This window comes from Saimiri boliviensis, chromosome 14 (assembly GCF_048565385.1).
Source record: "Saimiri boliviensis isolate mSaiBol1 chromosome 14, mSaiBol1.pri, whole genome shotgun sequence".
In the NCBI taxonomy this organism is placed as follows: domain Eukaryota; kingdom Metazoa; phylum Chordata; class Mammalia; order Primates; family Cebidae; genus Saimiri; species Saimiri boliviensis.
The window spans coordinates 839,306-865,141 of NC_133462.1; the positions used below are offsets into that span (position 1 = coordinate 839,306).

The following is a 25,836-nucleotide window of genomic DNA, read 5'->3' on the forward strand; positions in this document are numbered from 1 at the left end:
ATAAGCCAGTATTGAAGACCACTGCAGACAGAGCAGGGAGAAAAATAGGTGAGATATGGAGTCCAGAATTACTAGTTCAGGGCTGGATTTAACAGCACAAGTGACAAGGTATAGGACTGATAAACTGGCAAATTCTCAAGAATTGGGAAGACAGAAATAATGTGCTGCTTCTGTTGGCACCAAAATACTAGTCCAGTCCTCACTCATGCTATTACTAAGGACCCAAGTCCACGTTGGGAAGGCTAAACTTAGTTGCATTGAAGCAGGAGTGGCCGCAAAAAACAGACCTCTTGAACCCTGAACCGGGAAGGAAGAGGTGTTTCTTGTCACGGCGCGGGAGTGAGGGCTTATGTTTTGTATCAACGGCCAAGCTCCCCTAACACAGAGAAGCTCTGCCTTTATATAGGCTTACACTCTAGATATTCCCAGAGAAAGAATCTTAGGTTTACAGCCTTAGAAATTACAGGTGAAAGGGTCTTGGGTTTACAGTTTTAGAAGTTACATGTGAAAGGGTTCTGGTCTCAGGATGGAGGAGTAGGGTTGGGGTTTGATCTTGTTTAAAAACAGTGTCTTCCGGAGAGATTCCCCCGTACCACACCTGCTGTTTTTTTTTTCTTTTCTTTTTTTTTTTTTTAATTGAGACGGAGTTTTGCTCTTGTTACCCAGGCTGGAGTGCAATGGCGCGATCTCGGCTCACCGCAACCTCCGCCTCCTGGGTTCAGGCAATTCTCCTGCCTCAGCCTCCTGAGTAGCTGGGATTACAGGCACGTGCCACCATGCCCAGCTAATTTTTTGTATTTTTAGTAACGACGGGGTTTCACTATGTTGACCAGGATGGTCTCGATCTCTCTCTTCTTTTTTTTTTTTTGAGACGGAGTTTTGCTCTTGTTACCCAGGCTGGAGTGCAATGGCGCGATCTCGGGTCAACGCAACCTCCGCCTTCTGGGTTCAGGCAGTTCTCCTGCCTCAGCCTCCTGAGCAGCTGGGATTACAGGCACGCGCCACCATGCCCAGCTAATTTTTTGTATTTTTAGTAGAGACGGGGTTTCACCATGTTGACCAGGATGGTCTCGATCTCTTGACCTCGTGATCCACCCACCTCAGCCTCCCAAAGTGCTGGGATTACAGGCTTGAGCCACTGCACCCGGCTGGTCTGGATCTCTTGACCTCCTGATCCACCCGCCTTGGCCTCCCAAAGTGCTGGGATTACAGGCGTGAGCCACCGCCCCCGGACCCACACCTATCTTATAGGAAGGTGATTTAGGAGGGACCAGTCGACCAGCCTTTTCTTCTATTGAGATGCAGTGTGGAGGTCAAGGGGGAGGTGATCCTAGATGCCTTGATCTCCTTCCTCAGCGTCTTTGGGACAACCAAGGGATCTTTATATCACCACCAAGATGAACAACTACCTGGAACCCGGATAATATAAGTACTAAGGCGAGGATGGGCCCAATGGCTCATGCCTGTAATCCCAACACTTTGGGAGGCTGAGGTGGGTGGATCAAGAGGTCATGAGATCGAGACCACCCTGGCTAGCATGATGAAACCCTGTCTCTACTAAAAATACAAAAAAGTAGCTGGGCGTGGTGGCGCATGCCTGTAGTCCCAGTTACTAGGGAGGCTGAGGCAGGAGAATTGCTTGAACCTGGGAGGCAGAGGTTGAAGTGAGCTGAGATCACACCACTGTACTCCAGCCTAGGCAACAGAGTGAGACACTGTCTCAAAAACAAAAACATAAGGAAAAACAAATACTAAGGCAAAAACGACAGATGAACAGCTAGTACTGGCTCAGAACAAGTCTGCTTTTGTGCCATGGGAAGGAGGTCGAATGCAGAATTGAAGACAAAGATAAAAGGTTCTGTTTGAGAGGAGAGATCAGGGCGCTCTTTGCTTCTAGTAAACAAAGGCCCTGAGCTTTTACAGCCCTTCTTATTTATTAAGTACAGTGAATAGGGAGGAGGGGGTGATGTGGGTCAGCTACTTGATTTATCACAGGGACTGCCTCCCTTGTTCAGTAGGTTCCAGATATTCAGGTAGATAACCTCCAGGAGCACAGGACCTGCCCTCAACACTCCTTCTGGCAGCAGACAGTTTGTCAGTTTGCTGACATTCTGCTTTCATGAGGACAGTTTGCTGTTTACTCATAAAGCCTCCATAGGTGTTTTGAGTTGGTAACACCCCACGTTCTTGGGGTCACCAGCATCTCCCCCTTTTAGTTTTTACATTAATTAAATGAAGGCAATTCCAGGCTGGACAGCTTTCAGTTGCCAGTTGTTGGTCCACACCATCCTACAGACTAGGAACAGAAAACGGAGACATAATAGCATTTTTCCTGTAATAAAAGAAACATTGAGATTATGTTTAAGATAGGTCCAAGGATTAAGGCTCTCCAAGCCCTGCTGGAATTCTGTCCAAGCTTTTTTTTTTTTTTTTTAAATTAATCAATTTTTTGTTTGTTTTTGTTTTTTGTTTTTTTTTGAGACGGAGTTTCGCTCTTGTTACCCAGGCTGGAGTGCAATAGCGCGATCTCGGCTCACCACAACCTCCGCCTCCTGGGTTCAGGCAATTCTCCTGCCTCAACCTCCTGAGTAGCTGGGATTACAGGCACGTGCCACCGTGCCCAGCTAATTTTTTGTATTTTTAGTAGAGATGGGGTTTCACCATGTTGACCAGGATGGTCTCGATCTCTTGACCTCGTGATCCACCCGCCTAGGCCTCTCAAAGTGCTGGGATTACAGGCGTGAGCCACCGCGCCTGGCCTTAATTTATTTTTTTTAAATGGGGTCGGGCAGATTGAGGCTCCCAGGCATACTGCAAAGTAGGCGGGTCACCTCAGCAGCGTCCTTTACCGACTCAAAAATTCGTCTCACATTATCAGTGAGGATTCTGGCATCACCCCAAATCGTTATTTTCCTTACTCATAAGTTTAAGGCATGTCCAAGCTTTTAAAGAAGGCTGATAGTCTCCAGTCTATTTATTCACGTCAAAAAATGTTTTTTATAAATCACTGATATCAAAAGTAACATTGGATGTAAAAGCTTCTGAGGTTCCATGAATATTCACTTTGATTGTATTCCACATTGGTTACACAGATGTGAGTATGCTTAAAATTACTGTGCAATTGCTGCTGCAATTGCAAACTTTGTACTTGTTCTCCCAGCCACTAAACAGTAGTCTTTAGCATTGCTACTTCTATTTTTTTTTTTTGAGACAAGAGTATTCGCTCTTGTTACCCAGGCTGGAGTGCAATGGCACGATCTCGGCTCACTGCAACGTCCGCCTCCTGGGTTCAGGCAGTTCTCCTGCCTCAGCCTCCTGAGTAGCTGGGATTGCAGGCACGTGCCACCGTGCCAGCTTTTTTTTTTTTTTTTTTTGAGATGTTGTTTCGCTCTTGTTACCCAGGCTGGAGTGCAATGGCGCGATCTCTGCTCACCGCAACCTCCGCCTCCTGGGTTCAGGCAATTCTCCTGCCTCAGCCTCCTGAGTAGCTGGGATTACAGGCACGCGCCACCGTGCCCAGCTAATTTTTTGTATTTTTTGTAGAGTCGGGGTTTCACCATGTTGACCAGGTTGGTCTCGATCTCTTGACCTCGTGATCCACCCGCCTCGGCCTCCCAAAGTGCTGGGATTACAGGCTTGAGCCACCACACCCGGCTGGTCTGGATCTCTTGACCTCGTGATCCACCCGCCTTGGCCTCCCAAAGTGCTGGGATTACAGGCGTGAGCCACTGCGCCTGGCAGCATTGCTACTTCTGTTTGTAATTCCACATCAATTTTATTTTGAAGCATCCATGTCTGATCAGCGGTACTTGTCCAACTTTCTACATATTGGGCTGTTTGAATCAAACTAGTGCTACTGAGGACACTACAACAGAAGTTATGTGTGTGACCAAGGAGATTGTAGCAAAAATTATCATGCCTAAGGCTCTATGAGTACGACAAATGAGCTGGTAAGAAGGTTCACAAAATGCAAAGCGAACGTAGCAGCCCATGGATCAGACAAATTGACAGGAATCCATAATCCAGGAATACGACTAAGAATTTTATTAGGGGTGGATATGTTCTGTTTTCATATAGTGTTATGATTAAGGCAATAATAAAATTGATAAGAGAGGGAAGTCAGTTGGGTGATACTTACCTGGAGTTGCTAGAATAAGTTAAGGATTGAACACACAGACTGTAAATTGAGTGGTAATGTTTCTAATGAAGGTGATATTAAAGTACATTGAACAGAGTTACTATTATTGGATAGTGTTCTGACCCAAATGCCACGTTTCATAAATGAGAGTTTAGTTGTTCTGTGTCCGGGGCAGTCACGGGTCCTGGAGCCTATGCTTCCCTATTGTGATACATTTCAGGAGTATCACTCCAGAGTACCAACTGCACTGCTGGAGGGTTGGGAACAGAACCTATGTCCAGTACGTTTTTGCCTCTACGTAGGGGAAACATAAATAGGACACCACGGCAAACATGGAGTCGGGGTTTTTGCCTGACCCTGGCACTCCAGCAGTTTCTCAGCCTCCTAATGATTTGCTTGATTTGTCCCCGTGTTACGGGTTTGGTTGTGATTGTGACCCTGGTTGGCCGTTGTTCCATCTTCGCGTTCAGATCCAGTTGGCTCATGGCTCATCAGTTGGCCACCATGGATCCCTCCAGTGTCCTGTTCCATGGTCACACATATTAGAGGGCACCCACATACAAGCATACCCTCTTCCCATGTCGGCAAATCCGCCGGGCCTTTGCATGGGCCTTTTTTGGGGATTTCTTTTCAGTAACGCTTTCGGATAAACTTGCATCTTTTCCTCTAACACTTGCCAGTGTCTTTCTCCTGGAGTCTTACCACCTGTGAATTAAACAAGGCCAAATGCAATTTTGTTTGAGGTGGTAATTGGTCTCCTCTTCCCCATTTTTGTTGTTTCAGTATTCGTCTTAGTGTTTGATGTGCCTGCTGGATAATCCCTTGTCTTTGGGATTGTATTGAATTCCTGTTTTGTGTTTGATTGCCCACAATTGTAAAAAGTTTTGGAAAGCATGACTTGATATAAGCGGGTCCAGTGTCAGTTTTGAATTGTTTAGGGACCCCCATATGGGCAATTGATGACAGTGTCATCAGACATGACCAGCTGTTTCTCCTGTTTGACATGTAGCGTGTAACATGAGATAGACATCTACAGTTACGTGACCATAGCTGAGCTTGCCGAAGAAGCCTGCTATACATGTAGCATCCGTCTGTCAAATTGCATTTTGGAGCTAAGCCTCGAGGGTTACACCCTTCCACGGGTGGAACACCAGGGATATGCTGGCGGGTGGGGCAGGCTTGCACAATGGCTCAAACCTGGCTGTGAGATTGATGAAACATGCAAGTGAGGGCAGAGGTGTTTTGATGTAATGCATAGGTATTTTGGACCTGTTGAAATAAAGAACCAATTAGCTTGTCTGCTTTCTCATTGCCTAGAGGTAATGTTCCATGAAGTTGTGTGATAGGATAGGAGAAATATGAAAAGGAGCAGCATGAGAATGAGTAACTTGATGTCTTAAGAATTAAGCCGTTCTGGTTCTACGGAGCTTTTAATAGTGGCACTCTCAGTGCGACTGGCTAGCCGAATCAGAGACAATATTAATAGGGGATAAAGCTGTGAGCTGCAGAACCTGAACAACTGCCAGTAATTCTGAACGTAGAGCTGAAACTTCAGGGGTTTTGATTGTTTGAGCATGTTTAGTTCCATAAATACCTGTACCGCCTTTAGAAGAGCCATCAGTAAAATAATTCTGTCCACCTGGAATAGGCTTGTGATGAGTAATCACAGGGAGGATTTAAGGGTGTAATCTTACCTGAAAGATAATGGTTGTCTATAACTCCTACAAAATCTGTGAGGGCGATTTGCCATGCATTCCACAGCCTGCTGTTGTGAATCCAAGATAACACCCTTAATCAGGGTCATATCCTGTAAGCATTTTTGATTTAGTTTGGCTGTTGTTGTAAGTTTTGTGATTAAAGAAAGGTAAACTTGGAAGGATTTGACTGTCTGATTGGATAGAAAAAGTGATTCTATTACCATTATAATCTTGTCTATGAACCTTCCTAAAAGTGGTGGCTCACACCTGTAATCCCAGCAATTTGGGAGGCTGAGGTGGGCAGATCATGAGGTCAGGAGTTCGAGGCCAGCCTGGCCAACATGGTGAAACCTCGTCTCTACTAAAAATACATAAATTAGTCAGGTGTGATGGTGGGCACCTGTAATCCCAGCTACTTGGAAGGCTGAGGCAGGAGAATGGCTTGAAATCAGAAGGCAGAGGTTGCAGCAGGGCCGAGATTGAGCTATTGCACTCCAGCCTGGGTGAAAGAGCAAAACTCCGCCAAGAAAAAAAGAAGAGTCCTCTTGGAGAATGGAGAGTGGGAAGAATAAACACAGAGGCTTTTGTGGGTGGAGTCAGTAGGCATGTCATTCCTGAAGCACTTGTTCTGTCTACAAGCTGCAACTCAGCTTCTGCCTCCTTAGTAACTTTCCAGGGAGAATCTAATGAAGAATCTCCTTGGAGTGTTTGATAGAGGTGTTTGAGTTGTTAAGCAATACCTAGCACTGGGCTCAGCGAATTAGTATCCCCCAATAATTACTGAAATCATTCAGAGTTTGTAATCTGTCTCTACAAAGAGCTACTTTTTGAGGCCTAAAACTTCTTTCAATAACAGTAGTTCCTATGTACTCATATGGGGAGGTCGTTTGCACCTTTTCAGGAGCTATTTTGAGATTCCACTTAGTCAGGGCTCGTTTTATTTCTCTACATAGCTGGTGTAGTATTTGATTTGTAGCAGTGGCCAAAAGAATATCCATGTAATGAGTGACGTAAGGGGTGGGAAACATACTCAAGGCTCCTTTAATGCTTTTCCTACAAAATGCTGGCATAATGTAGGACTGGTGAGAATGTTTTGGGGTAAAACTTTGCACTGATAGTGAGAGACAGGCTCTCTCTAATAGAAGGCACAGAGAATGCAAATTGAGGCTTGTCCTTCTCATGCAATAGTATAGTAGAACAAAATCTGAGATCTGTTGGAATGGCTTTTAGGGACAGTAAACCTTGTTGCAATGCACCCAAGAAATTTTGAAAGCCTAGCTGTTTTGTTTGTTTGCCCAATTATAGATAATGGATCAGGGCTTCCCTGCAGGGACTTTCCTAAGCCTTTTCCGCTCTGATAACCCATCTTTTTCAACATTTTAAATCCTAGACTATCAATTTGCTCATTCATAAGTCTCATATCCCATGGTGTAAGTATGTCTCGGCCTCACAGATTAACACCTATATTTGCAACATGTGTGAAAAGTACATGATTGCGGCCGGGCGCGGTGGCTCAAGCCTGTAATTCCAGCACTTTGGGAGGCCGAGGCGGGTGGATCATGAGGTCAAGAGATCGAGACCATCCTGGTCAACATGGTGAAACCCTGTCTCTACTAAAAATACAAAAAATTAGCTGGGCATGGTGGCGCATGTCTGTAATCCGAGCTACTCAGGAGGCTGAGGCAGGAGAATTGCCTGAACCCAGGAGGCGGAGGTTGCGGTGAGCCGAGATCGCGCCATTGCACTCCAGCCTGGGCAACAAGAGTGAAACTCCGTCTCCAAAAAAAAAAAAAAAAAAGTACATGATTGCCCATCTGGACGGAGGCAGGGTAAAATTTTAGTATTCTGCGGAACACTTTGAGCTGTTCCTACTCCCACTAAGGATGTACAGACCAATTGTAAAGGCCAAGATGAGGGCCAGTTGTTTTTAGATATTACTGACACGTCCGCTCCCATGTCCGTAAGCCCACAAAACTTCTTTCCTTTAATTTGCACAGGTCGATTAGAATCTGTGGGCTGGGAGAGGTGAATTTCCCGTGTAGTTGTACTCCCAAATCCTTGATTTTATCCCGTCTCGCTTTTCTTCGAGAAGGGTGTGACTTGCAGGGAATAAGCAATAGCTGAGCAATATATTCTTCTGGTTCAAAAACCCAGAGATCCTGTGACAATTACTTGAATTTCTCCTTCACAGTCAGTCAACAACTCCAGGGACAATGGTAATGCCTTGTAAGTTAGGATGGCTTTTACCCACGATTAATTCCATATAATATTCTGTTGGCAAAGGTCCCCAAAAGGTGGGTCTGTCTTCTCCAAGTAACGTGACTTGTTCTCTAACTGGGAGATCTAATCCTGCACTTCCAGATGTTCTGTGGAGAGGGAATATGTTCCTCCGAGGACCCACCCCTGAAGTGGGGTTGTGGTCTGGATGGGAAGTGCCCTCATTGTTTGAGGGAGCTGGATCCACCTCCCCCTCCACCCCCCATCACACTTTTGTTTCCTGACATAGGAGTGCCATTCTGATGAAATTTTGAGCGGAATTGATTAGCCCAATGGTTTCCTTCACTACACTGAGCGCAAATTCTTGGCATTTTTTCTGTTGGCAGGGATACCGCGTTGTAAGATCCCTTTTGCCATTAGTCTGAGGACATTCCTTCTTAAAATGCCCAGTGTTTCCACAGTTTCAGACAAAGACCGTAAATTATTTAATTCGTGACAATTCTGAGAAAACTTATAATTTTGTTATATTGACTTGTCAACCTTGCTACTAGACAGGAATTACAGAGATAAGCAGGAGTCTGGAGACAGTAAAGCTTCCACATTCCCCCCTTTAAAGTCTTTTTTTTTTTTTTTTTTTTTTTGAGACGGAGTTTCGCTCTTGTTACCCAGGCTGGAGTGCAATGGCGCGATCTCGGCTCATCGCAACCTCCGCCTCCTGGGTTCAGGCAATTCTCCTGCCTCAGCCTCCTGAGTAGCTGGGATTATAGGCACGTGCCACCATGCCCAGCTAATTTTTAGTATTTTTAGTAGAGACGGGGTTTCACCATGTTGACCAGGTTGGTCTCGATCTCTCGACCTTGTGATCCACCCGCCTCGGCCTCCCAAAGTGCTGGGATTACAGGCTTGAGCCACCGCGCCCGGCCGACAGAAGTTTTTTTAACAATTGCTTTATTGCTTGGTTCATCCTTTCAACTTTTCCTTAACTGTTGGGACAGTATGCAGTATGCAGCTTCCATCTTGTTTTTAATAACTAGATAGGTGTTGAACAACTTCAGCTACAAATAGCGGGCCATTATCTGACCCGATATTCAAAGGTGCCTCAAAGTTGTGAATAATGTGTGCTAGTAACACCCAGTTGCTTCTCAGGCCTTTTCAGTTGGGGAAAAGCTTTACCCACTTGGAACAGGTGCATAGAAAGACCAATAAATACTTAAGAACTCTTACAGGGTAACTCAGTAAAATCTACAGTCAGGTTCTCACAGCAGGTGAATTCCTGGGGGCCAGACTGGTCCTTGTCTAGGGTTGTTCTGTGTGCGAGTTAAGCACTTTTCACAGACAGCACTGGTAATAGCTTTAAGCTGTTGTAAGGTTGACTAAAAGGATGGGGAGGCAGACCTAGGGTCTGGTTTAGCAAGTTTATTTCAACCGGCGAGGCTGGCTGCCTCACCCCAGGCAGTTAAGGCAGCAGCCTGGCGCACAGACTGTGAGGGTTATACAGGAGTTAGCAGGGAGCCAGGTGCTATTCTAAGAAAAACCACATCTTGGTTCTTAAGGGCAAACATTCTGCTTAATTGGGTCAGTATTCTGGGTTTGAGAGCCGGGTGCGACCACATCCTGGAACGTAGGTGCCCCGTTTACAGGGCCTGAGTTTGGCTTAGCAGGGGAGAATGGCGAGGGGGGTCTGTGGGCTTGCCTTGCTGTGACCCTACAATTCCAGCCTTTTGATTGATGTATGTCTCTGTGTGTGTGTGTGTGTTTGTGTGTGAAAAGGGGCGCCGTTTGTTTTTGTGTGTGAAAAGGGGCGCCGTGTGTGTGTGTGTGTGTGAAAAGGGGCGCTGAGTAGGGACACTGGCTGGGGTGAGACTGGCTTGCAAGTTGGTAGTCCTGGAACACCATCATGTCCTGTAATGTGCCACGGGCAAAAGCTTCTAATTGATTCTGCAAAAAACTGTGTGAAAAGTCGTAAGAGGTAAGGACCAAAGACCAAGAGGAGGGGAAGCAGCCAGGGAGCCCAGGAGCTGAGAGACCAACCGGGCCAGCAGGGCCAGGCAGTAGAATGTCTTAAATTTTTGGGTTTGGTCTTTGAGCCTTTTGATAGTATTTTGTAGTAATCTAGATTTACTGAGGTAAAAACAGCACTGGTTATTTAAAAAGAGGCACAGAATTCCACCCCCCCCAGCCCCCCAGCAGTGAGGTGGTCTAGGCCTCTGAGGTTTGTGTAAAGGGATTGCTTTTTTTTTTTTTTTTTTGAGACAGAGTTTCGCTGTTGTTACCCAGGCTGGAGTGCAATGGCGCGATCTTGGCTCACCGCAGCCTCCGCCTCCTGGGTTCAGGCAGTTCTCCTGCCTCAGCCTCCTGAGTAGCTGGGATTACAGGCACGCACCGCCATGCCCAGCTAATTTTTTTTTTTTTTTTTTTGCATTTTTAGTAGAGACGGGGTTTCACCATGTTGACCAGGATGGTCTCGATCTCTTGACCTCGTGATCCACCCGCCCTGGCCTCCCAAAGTGCTGGGATTACAGGCTTGAGCCACTGCGCCCAGCCAAGTGATTGCTTTTAAAGAGTCTAGTTGGTTTTGAAGGTTAGTGATAGACTTTGCTATGGTTTCTTTTTTTTTTTACTGACGATTGGAAATTTTGGGAGAGCTACTAGAAATATAACAAGGTTTTTAGACTTCCTGCTCCTAACCCGACACTAGTTGTGACTTCAAGGGCTACTAATAAGGGAATGAACGATGTATTTTTTTAGTGGGGGTGGGCGTGCAGTATAGTAGGGACAGGGAGTTTTTTAGTTTGGAGGACAAGGTTAATTTAATGGAGGTAGGTTAGGGTGCAAGTACCTGTCTAGTTGGTAGGGAGACAAATAGGTTGTAGATCTCAGAGGAAGAAGATGCCTCTGGTGTTAATGTAAATGGACAAGGGATTGAGAATAGGTGTTGGAGTGTGTAGGTTCCTTATTTGGAGGGAACTGGTCCAGCTTTAGCAACCCTGAGTGAGGAGGAAAGAGAGACCCCTTTGAGGACTCCTGTCTCAGGAAGGGGTTTCCATGTTTGAGAGGCAGGAGAGGAGGTAATGTGGAGGGGCTGGGTAAAAGCGCCGTTAGCTTCAGGGGAGAGTGAGGGATGGGAGATGGTTTGAGTAGAACCACAGGCAGAGGGAGGGATGGTGCCTATGTGTATGTGTTTGTTGAAAGAGGTGACACATATGGGGGCTTGGCCACGTTTTGGGGTATACAGAGTTACGGGACTTTCGATGGCAGGGTGAGGGAGTTTTGCGTGGTCATAATCGGCAGTATATGTGGAGAGAAGTTTGGTAGCTCTGTTACCAAGGACAGTGGGATAGTCAGGGTGAAGGCTCTGTCTACAAAGGCAGAGCCTTTTTGGATGGTGTGTGAGAAGCGAATGGGAATATGGTCCTAGGGCTGAGAAACTGGGATAGCTGAGTGGGCAGTAGAGGAAAGGGAAAAACAGGAATGGATAAACTCCTCTTGAGACGTGTGCGCGTGCATGGGGAAGGGGAGAGGACTTTTAATATTTGATATGTTATGAGGAGAGACGTTCTCAGCTGATGTGTAGGGATAGGAGGACAGTGGAGGGCTCCTTGAGAGGAAGTGACAGAGCATACAAGACAGTTTGGTTTTTTTAGTGTGTAAACAGGTGTGGGGTGGGGATTAGAAGGGTGAAGGAGAAGGTACAGAGGGTGTGCATTGATAAGAGATGTTAGAATTTCCTCAGTTTGTTTGGCTATCCAGTTCCCTTGGAAGGAGGCTCCTTGTTTTAAGAGTGAAGGTTTTTTGGTGGCAGAATACTGGGTTTGAATTGTGGGGGTGAGGAGGGGGAGAGGGACAGGGGCAGAGGAAACAGACTTCTTTTCCTACCTTGTCGGCCTTTCTGGTCCCTCTTGAGACATCATCTAATCCTGTTTGGTGTCCTCGGCAGTGTGTAATTCTTGCCTTAGCTGGGTGGTGTGCAGCTTGGAAGAGTTGGTAAATAATTAGTGATGGGAGTTCCGGCTAGAATGGGAGTAGAACAGTGAGGCATGTAAGGAAAGAGTGTGAGAAAACGGTATTAAATAAGGAATATGTAAGGGGTCTGGTGGCGCGTGGGCGTGAGGTGACTCCTTAACCTCCTCCACAACTGAGACCTGAGAGGGTCATTTGGTCCTGGGAATTCAGGCAAAGCAGAGTAGGTCGCCTGGGTATTGATTAAAGATGAGATTGAATTTTGCTTGTAAAAAAAAAAAAAAAAAAGATTGTCTTATCTGCTACTGACAGAGTTAACCTGGGCTCCGATACAGTGACGGTAGATGGGGCCAGAGGTCCGGGCCTGGCTGTCTTCAGCAGCTAGGTCAAGGAACTGGGTGTGCGAGCAGTTCCTCACCTTTCGTCTTGGTGAAGGGGTTGCAGGTTGGACGTTCAGGCTTTTCTGTCTGCCTGGTGAGGACAGTCAGCTTCCAGTGACCTGTGTGCTAGCAGATGAGCAAGGGCTTTTTGGCACCCACGGATTGGGACATGCCTGTGCCGAATGTCTTCCTTGCTGCACTTGAAACATGTCCTTGGAGGTGCACTGCTGTTGGATCTTTTCTTTTGTGCCCCTGGGTGCCACAGCCAGGCTGTTGAGGTTTAGCCTCGTCTATTGATTGAAGACCAGGTTAAGGAAGTCTCCAGGTTAAGGAAGTCTTGTGGGGTTTGAGGGCCATCTTCGGCTTTTTAAAGGTTGTTCCGGATGTCTGGAGCAAACTGGGAAACAAAATGGGTGTCCAGGTTCATCTGTTACCCCTGTTGTTATTTCAAAAACCCAGCCGGTGATTCGCCAATCAAGGGCGCCCCCTGGCGGCCAACCTGCGCCAAAACCAGGCCATTCTATTTCTGAGTTCGCCTTTGGGGGGCGGGGGTGTCAGCTTTACCGTAAGCTGTCTGGAAATTCTTTAGCATGCACTGTAAGGGAGTGGGCTTTAATTCCTTGGATTCTTTTCCTCCCTCTTGGCGCACAGTCACTTTCACTTTGGACCCATTAGACTGTCTCCCTTGTGGGAGTGTTTCCAACACTACATGACATTGGAGAGTTCATTACTTCCCCACAATACCTAGACTAGGGTAATACCTCCTTCAGCCGTATGCAGTAGCCCCTAAGGATGTTCACCCCTAGTCCCAGTTAGCCCCACACTTCGCTGGTAATGTACAGTCCACTCTTAAAACGCCTCCAGCACCCGCACACCTCTGCCACCCCAGGACTCCTCACTGGACAAAACTGAGCCTCTCTGGCGTCCGGGTGTGTTCACATCCACTGACACACTCCCAGTTGGGGTAGCAAGCTGCTCTTGCCGCCCTACCAGCAAGTGCTGCCCCGCTGCCCTCGGCGCTCCATCGGCTCAGACTCGCTCACACTGGTGGCTGCTGCTTTATGCCAGCGTCAGGCTTGAATCTCTACCTGAATTGGTGAAGTCCTTTCCTCACTGCTCCCAGCCACCTTTTGGGTCAGGCTAATAGACAACCTTTGAGGGGTGACTGGTCCCCCACCTGCCTGGTAGGGCAGGATTTCTGTCTGTCCTCTACCATAGCCTCTCTTTATTCTGCAGGGCCCTCTTTTCTTACCGTGATTCTCGGCGTGCGCTGCGCGGAAAGTTGTCTTACGGTTTCCTTCCAGTACCTGTTGCGCCGGTAGAAGGGCCTTGGGCTGTGGGAGAGCCGAGCCCTTGTCTCAGGAAAGCTCTCCGGTCCGCACTTCTAGGAACGGGGGCCCAAGCCCCACAGGAATTAGAGAGGCATAGGGAGGGGGTCTGCGGACAGGTGATAAGCCTGCAGCTGCAACTTGTTAGCTATGCCTCCTGAGGTTGAATTCCTTAGCCTTTTTATAACTTCTGAATGAACTTTAGTGAATGGTAACATCTTATGCATGTTATTTTGAACTTTATTATTATTGTCCTTCCCCATATTAACCACATCAGCTTTTAATAGCTTAAATTCTACGGGAGTGTGTTTATGAACAAGTTTTGGATTGTTTGGAGTGGCCCTTACGGTAATAGGAAAAGCACAAGGTCCTAAGGGTTCCCCGACTATAGCTGCAGCGGGCAGAATTTTTTGTACTAGCGTGTTTCTGCTACTGAAGGAGGCAGTGCAGACCAGCTCTCCTCCCCTCTCTCCTGTTTCTCACTTTGAGTGGGCGCTGTTGGTGAACCAGAAGGCTCTTTCAGTATTGGAGAGTCAGAGCATGGCTCCTGCTACTCACTTGAATAAGAAACGGACAATGGTGGGTCAGGCGCGGTATCTCACGCCTGTAATCCTAGCACTTTGGGAGGCCAAGGTGAGTGGATAACCTGAGGTCAGGAGTTCAAGACCAGCCTGGCCATCATGGTGAACCCCCATCTTTAAAAAAAAAAAAAAAAGAAAGAGGCCGGGCGTGGTGGCTCAGGCCTGTAATCCCAGCACTTTGGGAGGCCAAGGAGGGTGGATCACTAGGTCAAGAGATCGAGACCATCCTGGTCAACATGGTGAAACCCCGTCTCTACTAAAAATACAAAAAATTAGCTGGGCATGGTGGCGCGTGCCTGTAATCCCAGCTACTCAGGAGGCTGAGGCAGGAGAATTGCCTGAACCCGGGAGGCGGAGGTTGCGGTGAGCCGAGATCGCGCCATTGCACTCCAGCCTGGGTAACAAGAGCAAAACTCCATCTCAAAAAAAAAAGAAAAAGAAAGGGATAATGGCAGGAAAACAGTATGCACCAAACTGCAAGCAAAGAAAACAGGGATCTATTTTAAGACTTTTTTGATGAGCCCATTTCTAGTTTGTTTGTTTGTTTTTTTTTTGAGACGGAGTTTCACTCTTGTTACCCAGGCTGGAGTGCAATGGCGCGATCTCGGCTCACCGCAACCTCTGCCTCCCGGGTTCAGGCAATTCTCCTGCCTCAGCCTCCTGAGTAGCTGGGATTACAGGCACATGCCACCATGCCCAGCCGATTTTTTGTATTTTTAGTAGAGACGGGGTTTCACCATGTTGACCAGGATGGTCTCGATCTCTTGACCTCGTGATCCACCCGCCTCAGCCTCCCAAAGTGGTGGGATTACAGGCGTGAGCCACCGCGCCCCGCCTTGATGAGCCCATTTCAAACCTTCTCCTACCTGGTCCCAGTTTTCCACATCGAGGTGCCTGTTTGTGGAAACCATGAGTTAGGTGTAATGACTTCCTACAGAAGCTTAGTTAATGTTTGAGAACTGACCTGAGCACCAGATTCTGTAAGTAAAACTTTAAGCAACTGCACATACTTCTACTCCTTAGTAGACAAATTCTGCCCCATGCTACCCTGATTCAGAAACCTCCCCCTCCAGTACCTCTTTAGGGTACTGACCTTATATTCACTGCGGGCATATTGGGGTTCCTCATCCGTCTCATCAGTTTCACCGCCTCTGCTCCATCAGACCTTCTTCATTAAGTTCCCGTATCTCATGTCCCTGTTCAGGGGCCACTTGTGGTGGTCTTCCTTCATTCATGAGCTAAAGAAAAAAGGTTCTGTTTGAAAGAATGGGTCAGGGGTTCTTTGCTTCTAGTGAATAAAGTCCCTGAGCTTTTACAGCCCTTCGTATATGTTAAGTAAAGTGAATAATTGTCAGTCAGCTACTTGATTTATCACAGGGACTGCTTCCCTTGTTCAACTGCTTCCAGATATTCAGGTACATAACCTCAAGGAGCACAGGACCTGGGGTGTGACTGCCCTCAATACTCCCGTTGCTTTCATGAGGACAGTTTGCTGTTTACTCAGAGCCTCCAGAGGTTTTTAGTCACATCCCACTTTCTTGGGGTCACCAGTAACTTGATATCCCACAGGAAACTAAATATTACAAAAAGAATTCCAGGTCGGGCGTGGTGGCTCACGCCTGTAATCCCAGCACTTTGGGAGGCAGAGGCGGGTGGATCACGAGGTCAAGAGTCAAGACCATCCTGGTCAACATGGTGAAACCCCGTCTCTACTAAAAATACAAAAAATGGGCATCGTGGCGCGTGCCTGTAATCCCAGCTACTCAGGAGGCTGAGGCAGGAGAATTGCCTGAACCCAGGAGGCGGAGGTTGCGGTGAGCCGAGATCGCGCCATTGCACTCCAGCCTGGGTAACAAGAGCGAAACTCCGTCTCAAAAAAACAAAAAAAAAAAGAATTCCTTCCTATTTATTTTTAGAGATGAGGATCTGTTAGGTTCTCCAGGTTGACCTCATCTCCTGGGCTCCAAGTAGCCTCTGAATATCTGGGATGACAGATGAGTGGTCATTGCGCCTGGTGAAATGCGACAAAACAAAATTGGAATCCAAGAAAACAAGAATGCACAATTCACTTCCCCAACATATCTACCTTTGCCCATTTTCTACCTCTCAGGTTCTCCAACTCAGAGGAGAAACTTTGTCACTAGTGCCACTGTGTCCTCATGGAACCACTGATCATAACACATAGCCATCAGCAATGAGAGGCAGCTGAACAAACTGGTCCTGAAATAAGGGGTTCCATCCCCTTCTTTCCAGCAACTCTCCTGGCATAACAAAGGTCACACGAATCCCGATGCAGTGCTTTAGGTACTTCCGACATAATCCCTCTGTACCTACACACCCTTCACACCTTTGGACACCACAAACACACGCCAATTGCCGCTGCCGCCGCCACCACCTTACTGCCCCACACCATAGGCCTCTCTCTGGCCATGCCAGAAGTTAAAGTATTTTAATTCCTCTTCCTAATACTGGTGAGGATAGGAGTTTAACCCTGGGGTTATGGTGATGGCCACACACACAACACCTGATGCTGAACACAAGTCATCAAGAAAGTTCATTAATCAGATATGCTCACAGCTAAGAGAAGAGGACACCATTCACCACAAAGATCCACGTGGGGGCTGCATTATATATGAGAGAGCAACCAGGGGCCGGGCTCAGTGGCTTATGCCTGTAATCCCTGCACTGTGGGAGGCCTAGGAGAGTGGATCGCAAGGCTAGGAGTTCGAGAGCAACACTAAAAAATACAAAAATTAGCCAGGCGTGGTGGAACATCCCTGTGATCTCAGATACTCAGGAGGCTGAGGCAGGAGAATCACTTCCACCTGTGAGGAGGGGTTGCAGTGAGCTGAGATTGCACTACTGCATTCCAGCCTGGGCAACAGAGCAAAACTCTATCTCAAAAAAAGAGAGAGTAACCAGGGATTGTGGTATGCAAGCTTTGCTGAATCAAGAGGGTATGATAGACCCTGATTCCCTTGAAAGGATGCAACTGGCTTGTGTTAATTTTTAAGAAAGGGTCTCATTCTGTCACTCCTACTGGAGCATACTGGACGATGATGGCTCACTGCAGCCTGAACTTTCCAGGTTCCAGAGATCCTCCCACATCAACCCCCCAAGTGTCTGGGACCAAAGGCATGCAACACCATACCAGCTATAACTGGATTATTTGAATAACTCTGCTGGCAGAAATAAAATTCAAACTTGCTACAAAAATAACCAGGAAGTCTGCCTAGTCCTCTTGATTAAAAGGGTTGTTAGACTAGGACACATTATCCTAAAGAGCAGAGTGGGAAGGGGAATTTGCACTCAAACCATTTGAGGTAGTACTGGTATTACCAGACATGAATGAAAGTAGCACATGATCGTGGCCTTAAATTTAGGGCTCACACCATAATGTGGCTGCCTTCATCCACAGTAGTCTTAGTTAATTCAAAAGGAATCCAAAATATCACACAATTCCAGTGCTTCCTAATAGCAGTGGTAGGCCCAAATCCACAGGCAAAAAGAACCATTAGTATTTTAAGATATTTATGGCCTTATTTTACTTCTGTGCTGCATTTGCTATCTTCAGAAATTATGAGTTACTTCTGTCCACCTAACCCCATCCAAAGCCCAGATCCATTGTTCCTCAATCTTGGGCCTGCCAACTCTCACAAGATGACCTTATTTGCCTCCATGAAACACCCCAGAACACACCAAAGTCATCTCAGTATCTTGGTGTGGCCACAGAGTGGCGACTTAGGACAAGCTCCAGCCTGACTGTCATCTTCTCTCAGCTACTCCTATGCTTCTGGATGCATCTCATGTATATTAATCCCTGGGAAGCCTATGTTACCTGCCAGACTAGGCCATCTGATGTATCCTCCCTTTATCACCATTTACCTCCCTCACTAAGTCCAATACCATCACCAGGTACCCGAGCAGGAAACCCAACCTCCATTTCCTATCTCTCTAGTAATGTCACCACCATAATCTGAAGGTTGCCCCTTGCAAATGTGACCAATGACTCACTCATCTTGGTCCACACAGTAGCTACCACATATCGGATACCTCCAATATCAACCCCTCCCCAGATAGTTGCATCAATGTGTCCTGCTGCCCATTTGATAACTCCACTAACTAGTATCTAATACATTTCAGAATCTTAACGTGATTGTCATGTTGTGAAATACATATATGGTCATCTCCTTTCCTGGCACAGAATTCCTAAAATTCATGACACTTTCAAATTTACAAGTGACTTTGAATGGCATTGAGTTGACTGATGATGATTGGTAACCCCTAGATAACTTCAGGATGGGTAGTTGTCAGGGGAAAGACTACATTGGGTTTCGAGGTCTGGAAAGTTCAGCCCTGCACCCCAATCTCAAAAAGAGGAGAGGGAACTTGGCATTGGCAAATAATTTAACCAACCATGGATATGTCATAAAGCCTCCATAAAAGCCCATAAAGAGAGGGTTTGGGGAATTTCCAGATAGCTAAACACCTGGAATTTCCTGTGTTCCTGGGGGGTGGTGTGCCCTTGGAGGAGATCATAAAAACTCTGGGTCTCTTCATCTGTAACCTTTGTAATAAATCTTCTTTAAAATAAACTGAAAAATTAAAGCGTCGAGTTTTGTGACTGGCTGTACCAAACTAATGGAAGCTGAGAAAGGGGTCATGGGAAGCTGATTTATAACAAGTCAGTCAAAAGCACAGGTAAAAAACATCCTGGGGCTTGGAACTGGCATCAAAAGGAGGTGGGTGACAGTCCCATGGGACTGAGACTTACCCTATGGGATGTGATGTCCACCGTAGAAAATAACTTGGTGTATGAGGAAAAGTGTCCACACATCTGGGCACAGAAGTACTCTGTGCTGACTGCTGCTGGAGGGGAGAGCAGAGCAAAAGCAATTGGTGTTTTTTCCCCTCAGAATGGCCAAAAGGAAACTCCTGATATCCTCAGTGAGTATTACGCCTGATGCTACAGCTGCTAAGACCAAAAACCCTGGGGTGATTGCTGAATCTACTCAAGCTCTCTAAAAATCTGAGTTGCCCCTTTAAAAAACACAAAACCAGAATCTAGCCACATTGCCCAAGCCACAACTCCAGTTCATTCCTCCTCACCTGGACTATGGGATTAGCCTTCAGTTTGATCTTCCTCCTCCCTCAACCCCACAGTCTGTTGTCCACTCTATGACCAGACAGAGCCTGTTAAGACACTGGTAACATCACCTCACCCCGTTCAGTTTCACTTTTTTTGAGACGGATTCTCACTCTGTTGCTCAGGCTGGAGTGCAGGGCGGCACAATCTGGGCTCATTGCAGCCCCCGTCTCCCAGGTTCAAGCAAGTGTTCCACCTCAGCCTGTGAGTAGCTGAGACTCCAGGCACCTGCCACCATGCCCAGCTGATTTTTGTATTTTTAGCCACCTCAGGCCAACTCATTCTCCATACAATACCCCTGTACTCCCTGTCACAAAGGCCGATGGCTCCTATCAGCTAGTCTAGGATCTCTGGGCTATCTACCAGGTGGTCTTTCCCATCCACGCGGTAATTCCCAGCCCCAAACCATATATGCTCCATTCCCTCATCCCTCCAGATACAGCCCATTGCATTGTCACAGACCTCAAACATGCCTTTTTTACCATTCCTCTTCACCCTGACTCCCAAGATCTCTTCGCTTTCACTTCGAATGACCCTGAAACCCTCCAGTCACAACAACTTACTTGGACAGTCCTCCCCAAGGCTTTAGAGATAGCAGCCATTGCTTTTTTTTTTTTTTTTTTTTTTGAGACGGAGTTTCGCTCTTGTTACCCAGGCTGGAGTGCAATGGCGCGATCTCGGCTCACTGCAACCTCCGCCTCCCAGGTTCAGGCAATTCTCCTGCCTCAGCCTCCTGAGTAGCTCGGATTACAGGCACGCGCCACCACGCCCAGCTACTTTTTTGTATTTTTAGTAGAGACGGGGTTTCACCATGTTGACCAGGATGGTCTCGATCTCTCGGCCTCCCAAAGTGCTGGGATTACAGGCGTCAGCCACCGCGCCCGGCCAATAGCCATTTCTTAGGGCAAGCTGTAGCTCAAGACCTCACTCCCCTAGACCTCCCCCTAGCTGGCTCCTCCAGTACGTGGATGGCCTCTTCTGCAGCCCCTCCCTAGAGGACTCAGACTTACACTATTACCCTTCTAAACGTTCTCGCTAGTAAAGGATATATAGGGTTTTCCCCTCCAAAACACAACTGTCCACCCCAACAGTGATGTACTTAGGAGTCCAGCTCTCCCCCGGGACCCCAGCCATGACCCCTGCATAGGCAGCCTGATAGACGGCCTGCCCCCATCCACTTCTAAGGGTGAAATCCTCTTTCCTAGGACTAGCAGGCTTCTTCAGAATATGGATTCTGAAGTTTTGCCCTCCTAGCCCTCCCACTCTATGAAGCAGCTAAAAGCCCTTTCAGTCAGCCCCTAAAAATCTTTCACACAAAATAATCCCTAGCTTCCACAAACTTAAAGCTCCTACTCTGTCTTTGCCTGACACGTCTCCGCCCTTCATTCTCTACACCAGGCGTCCCCAAACTGCAGCCCCCTGAGGCCATTTATCTGCCCCCCCCCCGCACTTCAGGAAGGGGCACCTCTTTCATTGGTGGTCAGTGAGAGGAGCACAGTATGTGGCGGCCCTCCAACGGTCTGAGGGACAGTGAACGTGCCCCCTGTGTAAAAAGTTTGGGGACGCCTGCTCTACACAGCCAAAAACCATGGAATAGCCCTTGGTGTCCTTGGCCAACAATAAAGGAAATCCTCCTTCCTTCGCTCCCATACCTTACCTCTCTAAATAACTAGACAGCACGGCCCAGGGTGGCCCACCTGCCCCACAGAGCTAGCAGTAGCTGCCACCCTACCCTTACAAAACAAGAAACATTCAGTCAAGACACCACAGTCCACAGCCCACAAAATCTACAAGATCTCCTCTTCTCTGGAGCACTGAGCACTTTCTCCTTGTAGCCAATTACTCATGCCCTCTTTCTTGAAAACCGAGTTCCACGTCTCCAGATGTGCTCCCCTCAATCCCACATCTCTACTTCCCGTATATTCCTCCCTCCTCTTCCACACACTCCTGTACCGAAATCCTTGATCACCCACAGCCTCATTTCCCTAATATCTCCCCGAACCTGTCCCCAGTCCTGACGACTAGTTATTTATAGACGGCTCCTCTTCCAAATCAGTTGACTCCCATAAAATTGCTCGGTGTGCAGTCGTCTCCCTTGACCGAGTAATTGAAGCTAAACTCCTACCCCCAGGGACCTCTTCCCAAAAGACAGAACTTGGAGACTCACCAGCGCCCTAACCCTCCTTAAAGGCAAACAAGTCAACATTTTTACTGCCTCCAAATATGCCCATCACATTCTCCATTCTTACGCCACCATCTGGCAAGAGGGAGGATTTCTTTTTTTTTTTTTTTTTTTTTGAGACGGAGTTTTGCTCGTTACCCAGGCTGGAGAGCAATGGCGCGATCTCGGCTCACCGCAACCTCCGCCTCCTGGGTTCAGGCAATTCTCCTGCCTCAGCCTCCTGAGTAGCTGGGATTACAGGCACGTGCCACCATGCCCAGCTAATTTTTTGTATTTTTAGTAGAGATGGGGTTTCACCATGTTGACCAGGATGGTCTCGATCTCTCGACCTCGTGATCCACCCGCCTCGGCCTCCCAAAGTGCTGGGATTACAGGCTTGAGCCACTGTGCCCAGCGAGAGGATTTCTTAATGGCCCCTTATTTACCAACTCTTTCCAGCTGCCCACCTCCTGGCTAAAGCAGGGGTTGTAAACTGTCAAGGACACCAAACAGGGTCAGATGATATCTCCAGAGGAAACAGAAAGGTCGACCAGGCAGCAAAAGAAGCCTCCCTTTTTTCTGCACCTGCACCTCTCTTCCTCATTAACCCCACCACCCAAACCCAGTATTCCCCCACTGAAAAACCGTCACTGCTGCAACAAAGGGTCTCTTTCCAAGGGAACTGGATAGTCAAAGATCAAAAACTAAAGAAATTCTAACATCTCTTCACCGGTCCTTCCATATCAGTGCGTTTCACCTGTACCTACTTCTTCACCCTTATTTCTCTTCCCCTCACCTGTTTACCTCACTGAAAGACATAACCTCAAATTGTTGTATGTGCTCTGTCACTTCGTCCCAAGGAGTCCTCTGCTCTCCTCCCATCCCTACACATCAGCTAAGAGGAACACTCCCAGGGGAAGACAGGCAATAGACTTTACCTTCATCCCTACTGTTAAGAACACTGTTTCTTACTCTTGTAGACACCTTCTCCAGGTGGGTGGAAGTCTTTCCCATCTCCTCAGAAACAGCTGCAGTAGTTTCCCAAATTCTTTTAACAGCCTCCTGTGCACCATGCAATCAGAGAGTGGCCCTAGCTTCATGTCCCAAGTCACCCAACAAGTCTCTCAGTCCCTCAGCGTCCAGTGGCACCTCCATATCCCATACTAACCCCAGTCATCAGGAAAAGGTCAAATGGGATCCTTAAAACTCAGATAACTAAACTCACTCTTGAAGTCCAGAAACCCTGGACCTCCCTTGTGCCCACAGCCCCAACCCACATCAGACCCAGCCCAAAAGCACCCTCCTTCCTCAGCCCATTTGAATTAATGTATGGACACCCTTCCTCCTACAAAACAGTTCCCCTTCTAACTCTCAGCTAGGAGAATACCTCCCAACACTTTCCCTCATCTGCCGTCTCCTCCGTGAACAAGCAGACCAGGCCCTCCCAAAGCCCCAGGACGGCATCACAAACTGGACCCTCCTACCAGGAGAACATGTCTTCCTAAAAACTCTTAACACAGGCCGGGCATGGTGGTTCACGCCTATAATCCCAGCACTTCAGGAGGCCGAGGCGGGAGGATCGCTTGAGCCCAGAAGTTCGAGAGCAGCCTGGGCAATACAGTGAAACCTCATCCCTTAAAGAAAAAATAAAAGAAAATGGTACGGGCGCGGTGGCTCATGCCTGTAATCCCAACACTTTGGGAAGCCGAGGCGGGCAGATCAAGAGATCGAGACTACCCTGGTCAACATGGTGAAACCCTGTCTCTACTAAAAATACAAAAATTAGCCTGGCATGGTGGCATACACATGTAGTCCCACCTACTTAGGAGGCTGAGGCAGGAGAATTGCTTGAAACCAGGAGGCAAGAGGTTGCAGTGAGCCAAGATCGTGCCACTGCACTCCAGCCTGGGACCTGGTGACAGAGCAAGACACTGTCTCAAAAAACAAACAAAACACAAAAGAAAACAAAAAAACACAACATCTTAACACAGCAAGACTTAAACCAAAGTTGGAAGGTCTCTTTCACACTTTTTTTTTTTTTTTTTTTCTGAGACGGAGTTTCACTCTTGTTACCCAGGCTGGAGTGCAATGGCGCGATCTCGGCTCACCGCAACCTCCGCCTCCTGGGCTCAGGCAATTCTCCTGCCTCAGCCTCCTAAGTAGCTGGGATTACAGGCACGCGCCACCACGCCCAGCTAGTTTTTTTTGTATTTTTAGTAGAGACGGGGTTTTACTATGTTGACCAGGATGGTCTCGATCTCTTGACCTCGTGATCCACCCGCCTCGGCCTCCCAAAGTGCTGGGATTACAGGCTGAGCCACCGCGCCCGGCCTTTCACGTTCTTTTAACAACCCTCACCACAGCTAAACTCTGAGGACCTATCTCTTGGTACCATCTTTCCAGATTAATAAGACCTCCCGAAGCACCCACAGACCCGCCAATTACCATCCTCCACCAATTCTCCAGCACCGTCCTTAGTCCAACCAAACTCCGCCTTAACCCTGTCCCTAAAGACCCATGAGCAGGTAACTCCTTCATCTATCACCACTGCCTACCCATGCTCCAGGTGCAAGGTCCTCAGAATGAGGAATAGCCTCTCCCCATAGCATACAAAATATTAGAAGTCCTCTCCTCTCTCCCTATTCCCACAAATAGAAAGTTCTTAACTCACTTATTCATTGCTCACTTTTTTTAAATTGCATTTTAGGTTCTGGGGTACATGTGAAGAACATGAAAGATCGTTGCATAGGTACACACATGGCAGTGTGATTTGCTGCCTTCCTCCCCTTCACCTATATCTAGCGTTTCTCCCCATGCTCTCTCTCCGCACCTCCCCACCCCCCGTCCCTCCCCCATTTCTCCCCAACAGACCCAGTGTGTAGTGCTCCCCTCTCTGTGTCCATGTGTTCTCATTGTTCAACACCCGCCTATGAGTGAGAACATGCGGTGTTTGATTTTCTGCTCCTGTGTCAGTTTGCTGAGAATGATGGTTTCCAGGTTCATCTATGTCCCTACAAACTCATTTTTGATGGCTACATAATATCATTCCTAATTTTCAAGGAGATTTTGGCTACACATGGGACACTATCAGCCACATCATAGACCCTCTAGAAGAGGCCACCTCCCCATACAGTCCCTACCAACTCCTTCCCTTGCTAATTCCTTCCCCCAAATACAGACTCCGATTCTTCCTAAAGTTCCTAACTCGTAACGCTTTTTTTTTTTTTTTTTTTTTTTTTTGAGACGGAGTTTCGCTGTTGTTACCCAGGCTGGAGTGCAATGGCGCCATCTCGGCTCACTGCAACCTCCGCCTCTGGGGTTCAGGCAATTCTCCTGCCTTAGCCTCCTGAGTAGCGGTGATTACAGGCACGCACCACTATGCACAGTTAATTTTTTGTATTTTTTTTTTTTTAGTAGAGAGGGGTTTCACCATGTTGACCAGGATGGTCTCGATCTCTTGACCTCGTGATCCACCCGCCTCGGCCTCCCAAAGTGTTGGAATTACAGGCGTGAGCCACCGCGCCCGGCCACCTAACACTTTTAATAGTCACACTGCCCCTGCTCTCTGAGTCCCTTCTCACTTTATAAGGCTTCAACGATCTCTCAGTCTCACTCACTCCTTGTTCTTGTGCTCCACCTTTACACTTGCTTCCTGTTGCTGAACCTGTTTTTCCCTTTTCTCTGCTGCGTACTCAGCCATCCCCATTTCTCAGCCCTGGGACCATATTCCCATTCGCTTTTCACATACTGTCCAAAAGTAGGAAGGTCTATTTCACACTTTTTTTTTTTTTTTTTTTTTTTTGAGACGGAATTTCACTCTTGTTACCCAGGGTGGAGTGTAATGGCGCGATCTCGGCTCACCGCAACCTCCGCCTCCTGGGTTCAGGTAATTCTCCTGCCTCAGCCTCCTGAGTAGCTGGGAATACAGGCAGGCGCCACCATGCCCAGCTGATTTTTTGTATTTGTAGTAGAGACGGGGTTTCACCATGTTGACCAGGTTGGTCTCGATCTCTCGACCTCGTGATCCACCCGCCTCGGCCTCCCAAAGTGCTGGGATTACATGCTTGAGCCACCGCGCCCGGCCCTCCCAAAGGTTTTAATAGCCACACTGCCCCTGCTCTAAGAGTCCCTTCTCACTTCTATAAGGCTTGTACGATCTCTCAGTCTCACTCACTCCTTGTTCTTGTGCTCCACCTCTACACTTGCTTCCTGTTGCTGAACCTGTTCT

At 47.6% G+C, this 25,836-nt stretch overlaps 1 non-coding gene across 1 annotated transcript; it reads right to left on the reverse strand.

Moving 5' to 3' along the window:
* Positions 1-2,785: 2,785 nt before the first annotated feature.
* Positions 2,786-2,935, reverse strand: LOC120362920 (U12 minor spliceosomal RNA). The gene has a single exon (XR_005578708.1). It is a non-coding gene; the product is annotated as a U12 minor spliceosomal RNA (small nuclear RNA).
* Between the last annotated feature and the right edge of the window lie 22,901 nt (positions 2,936-25,836).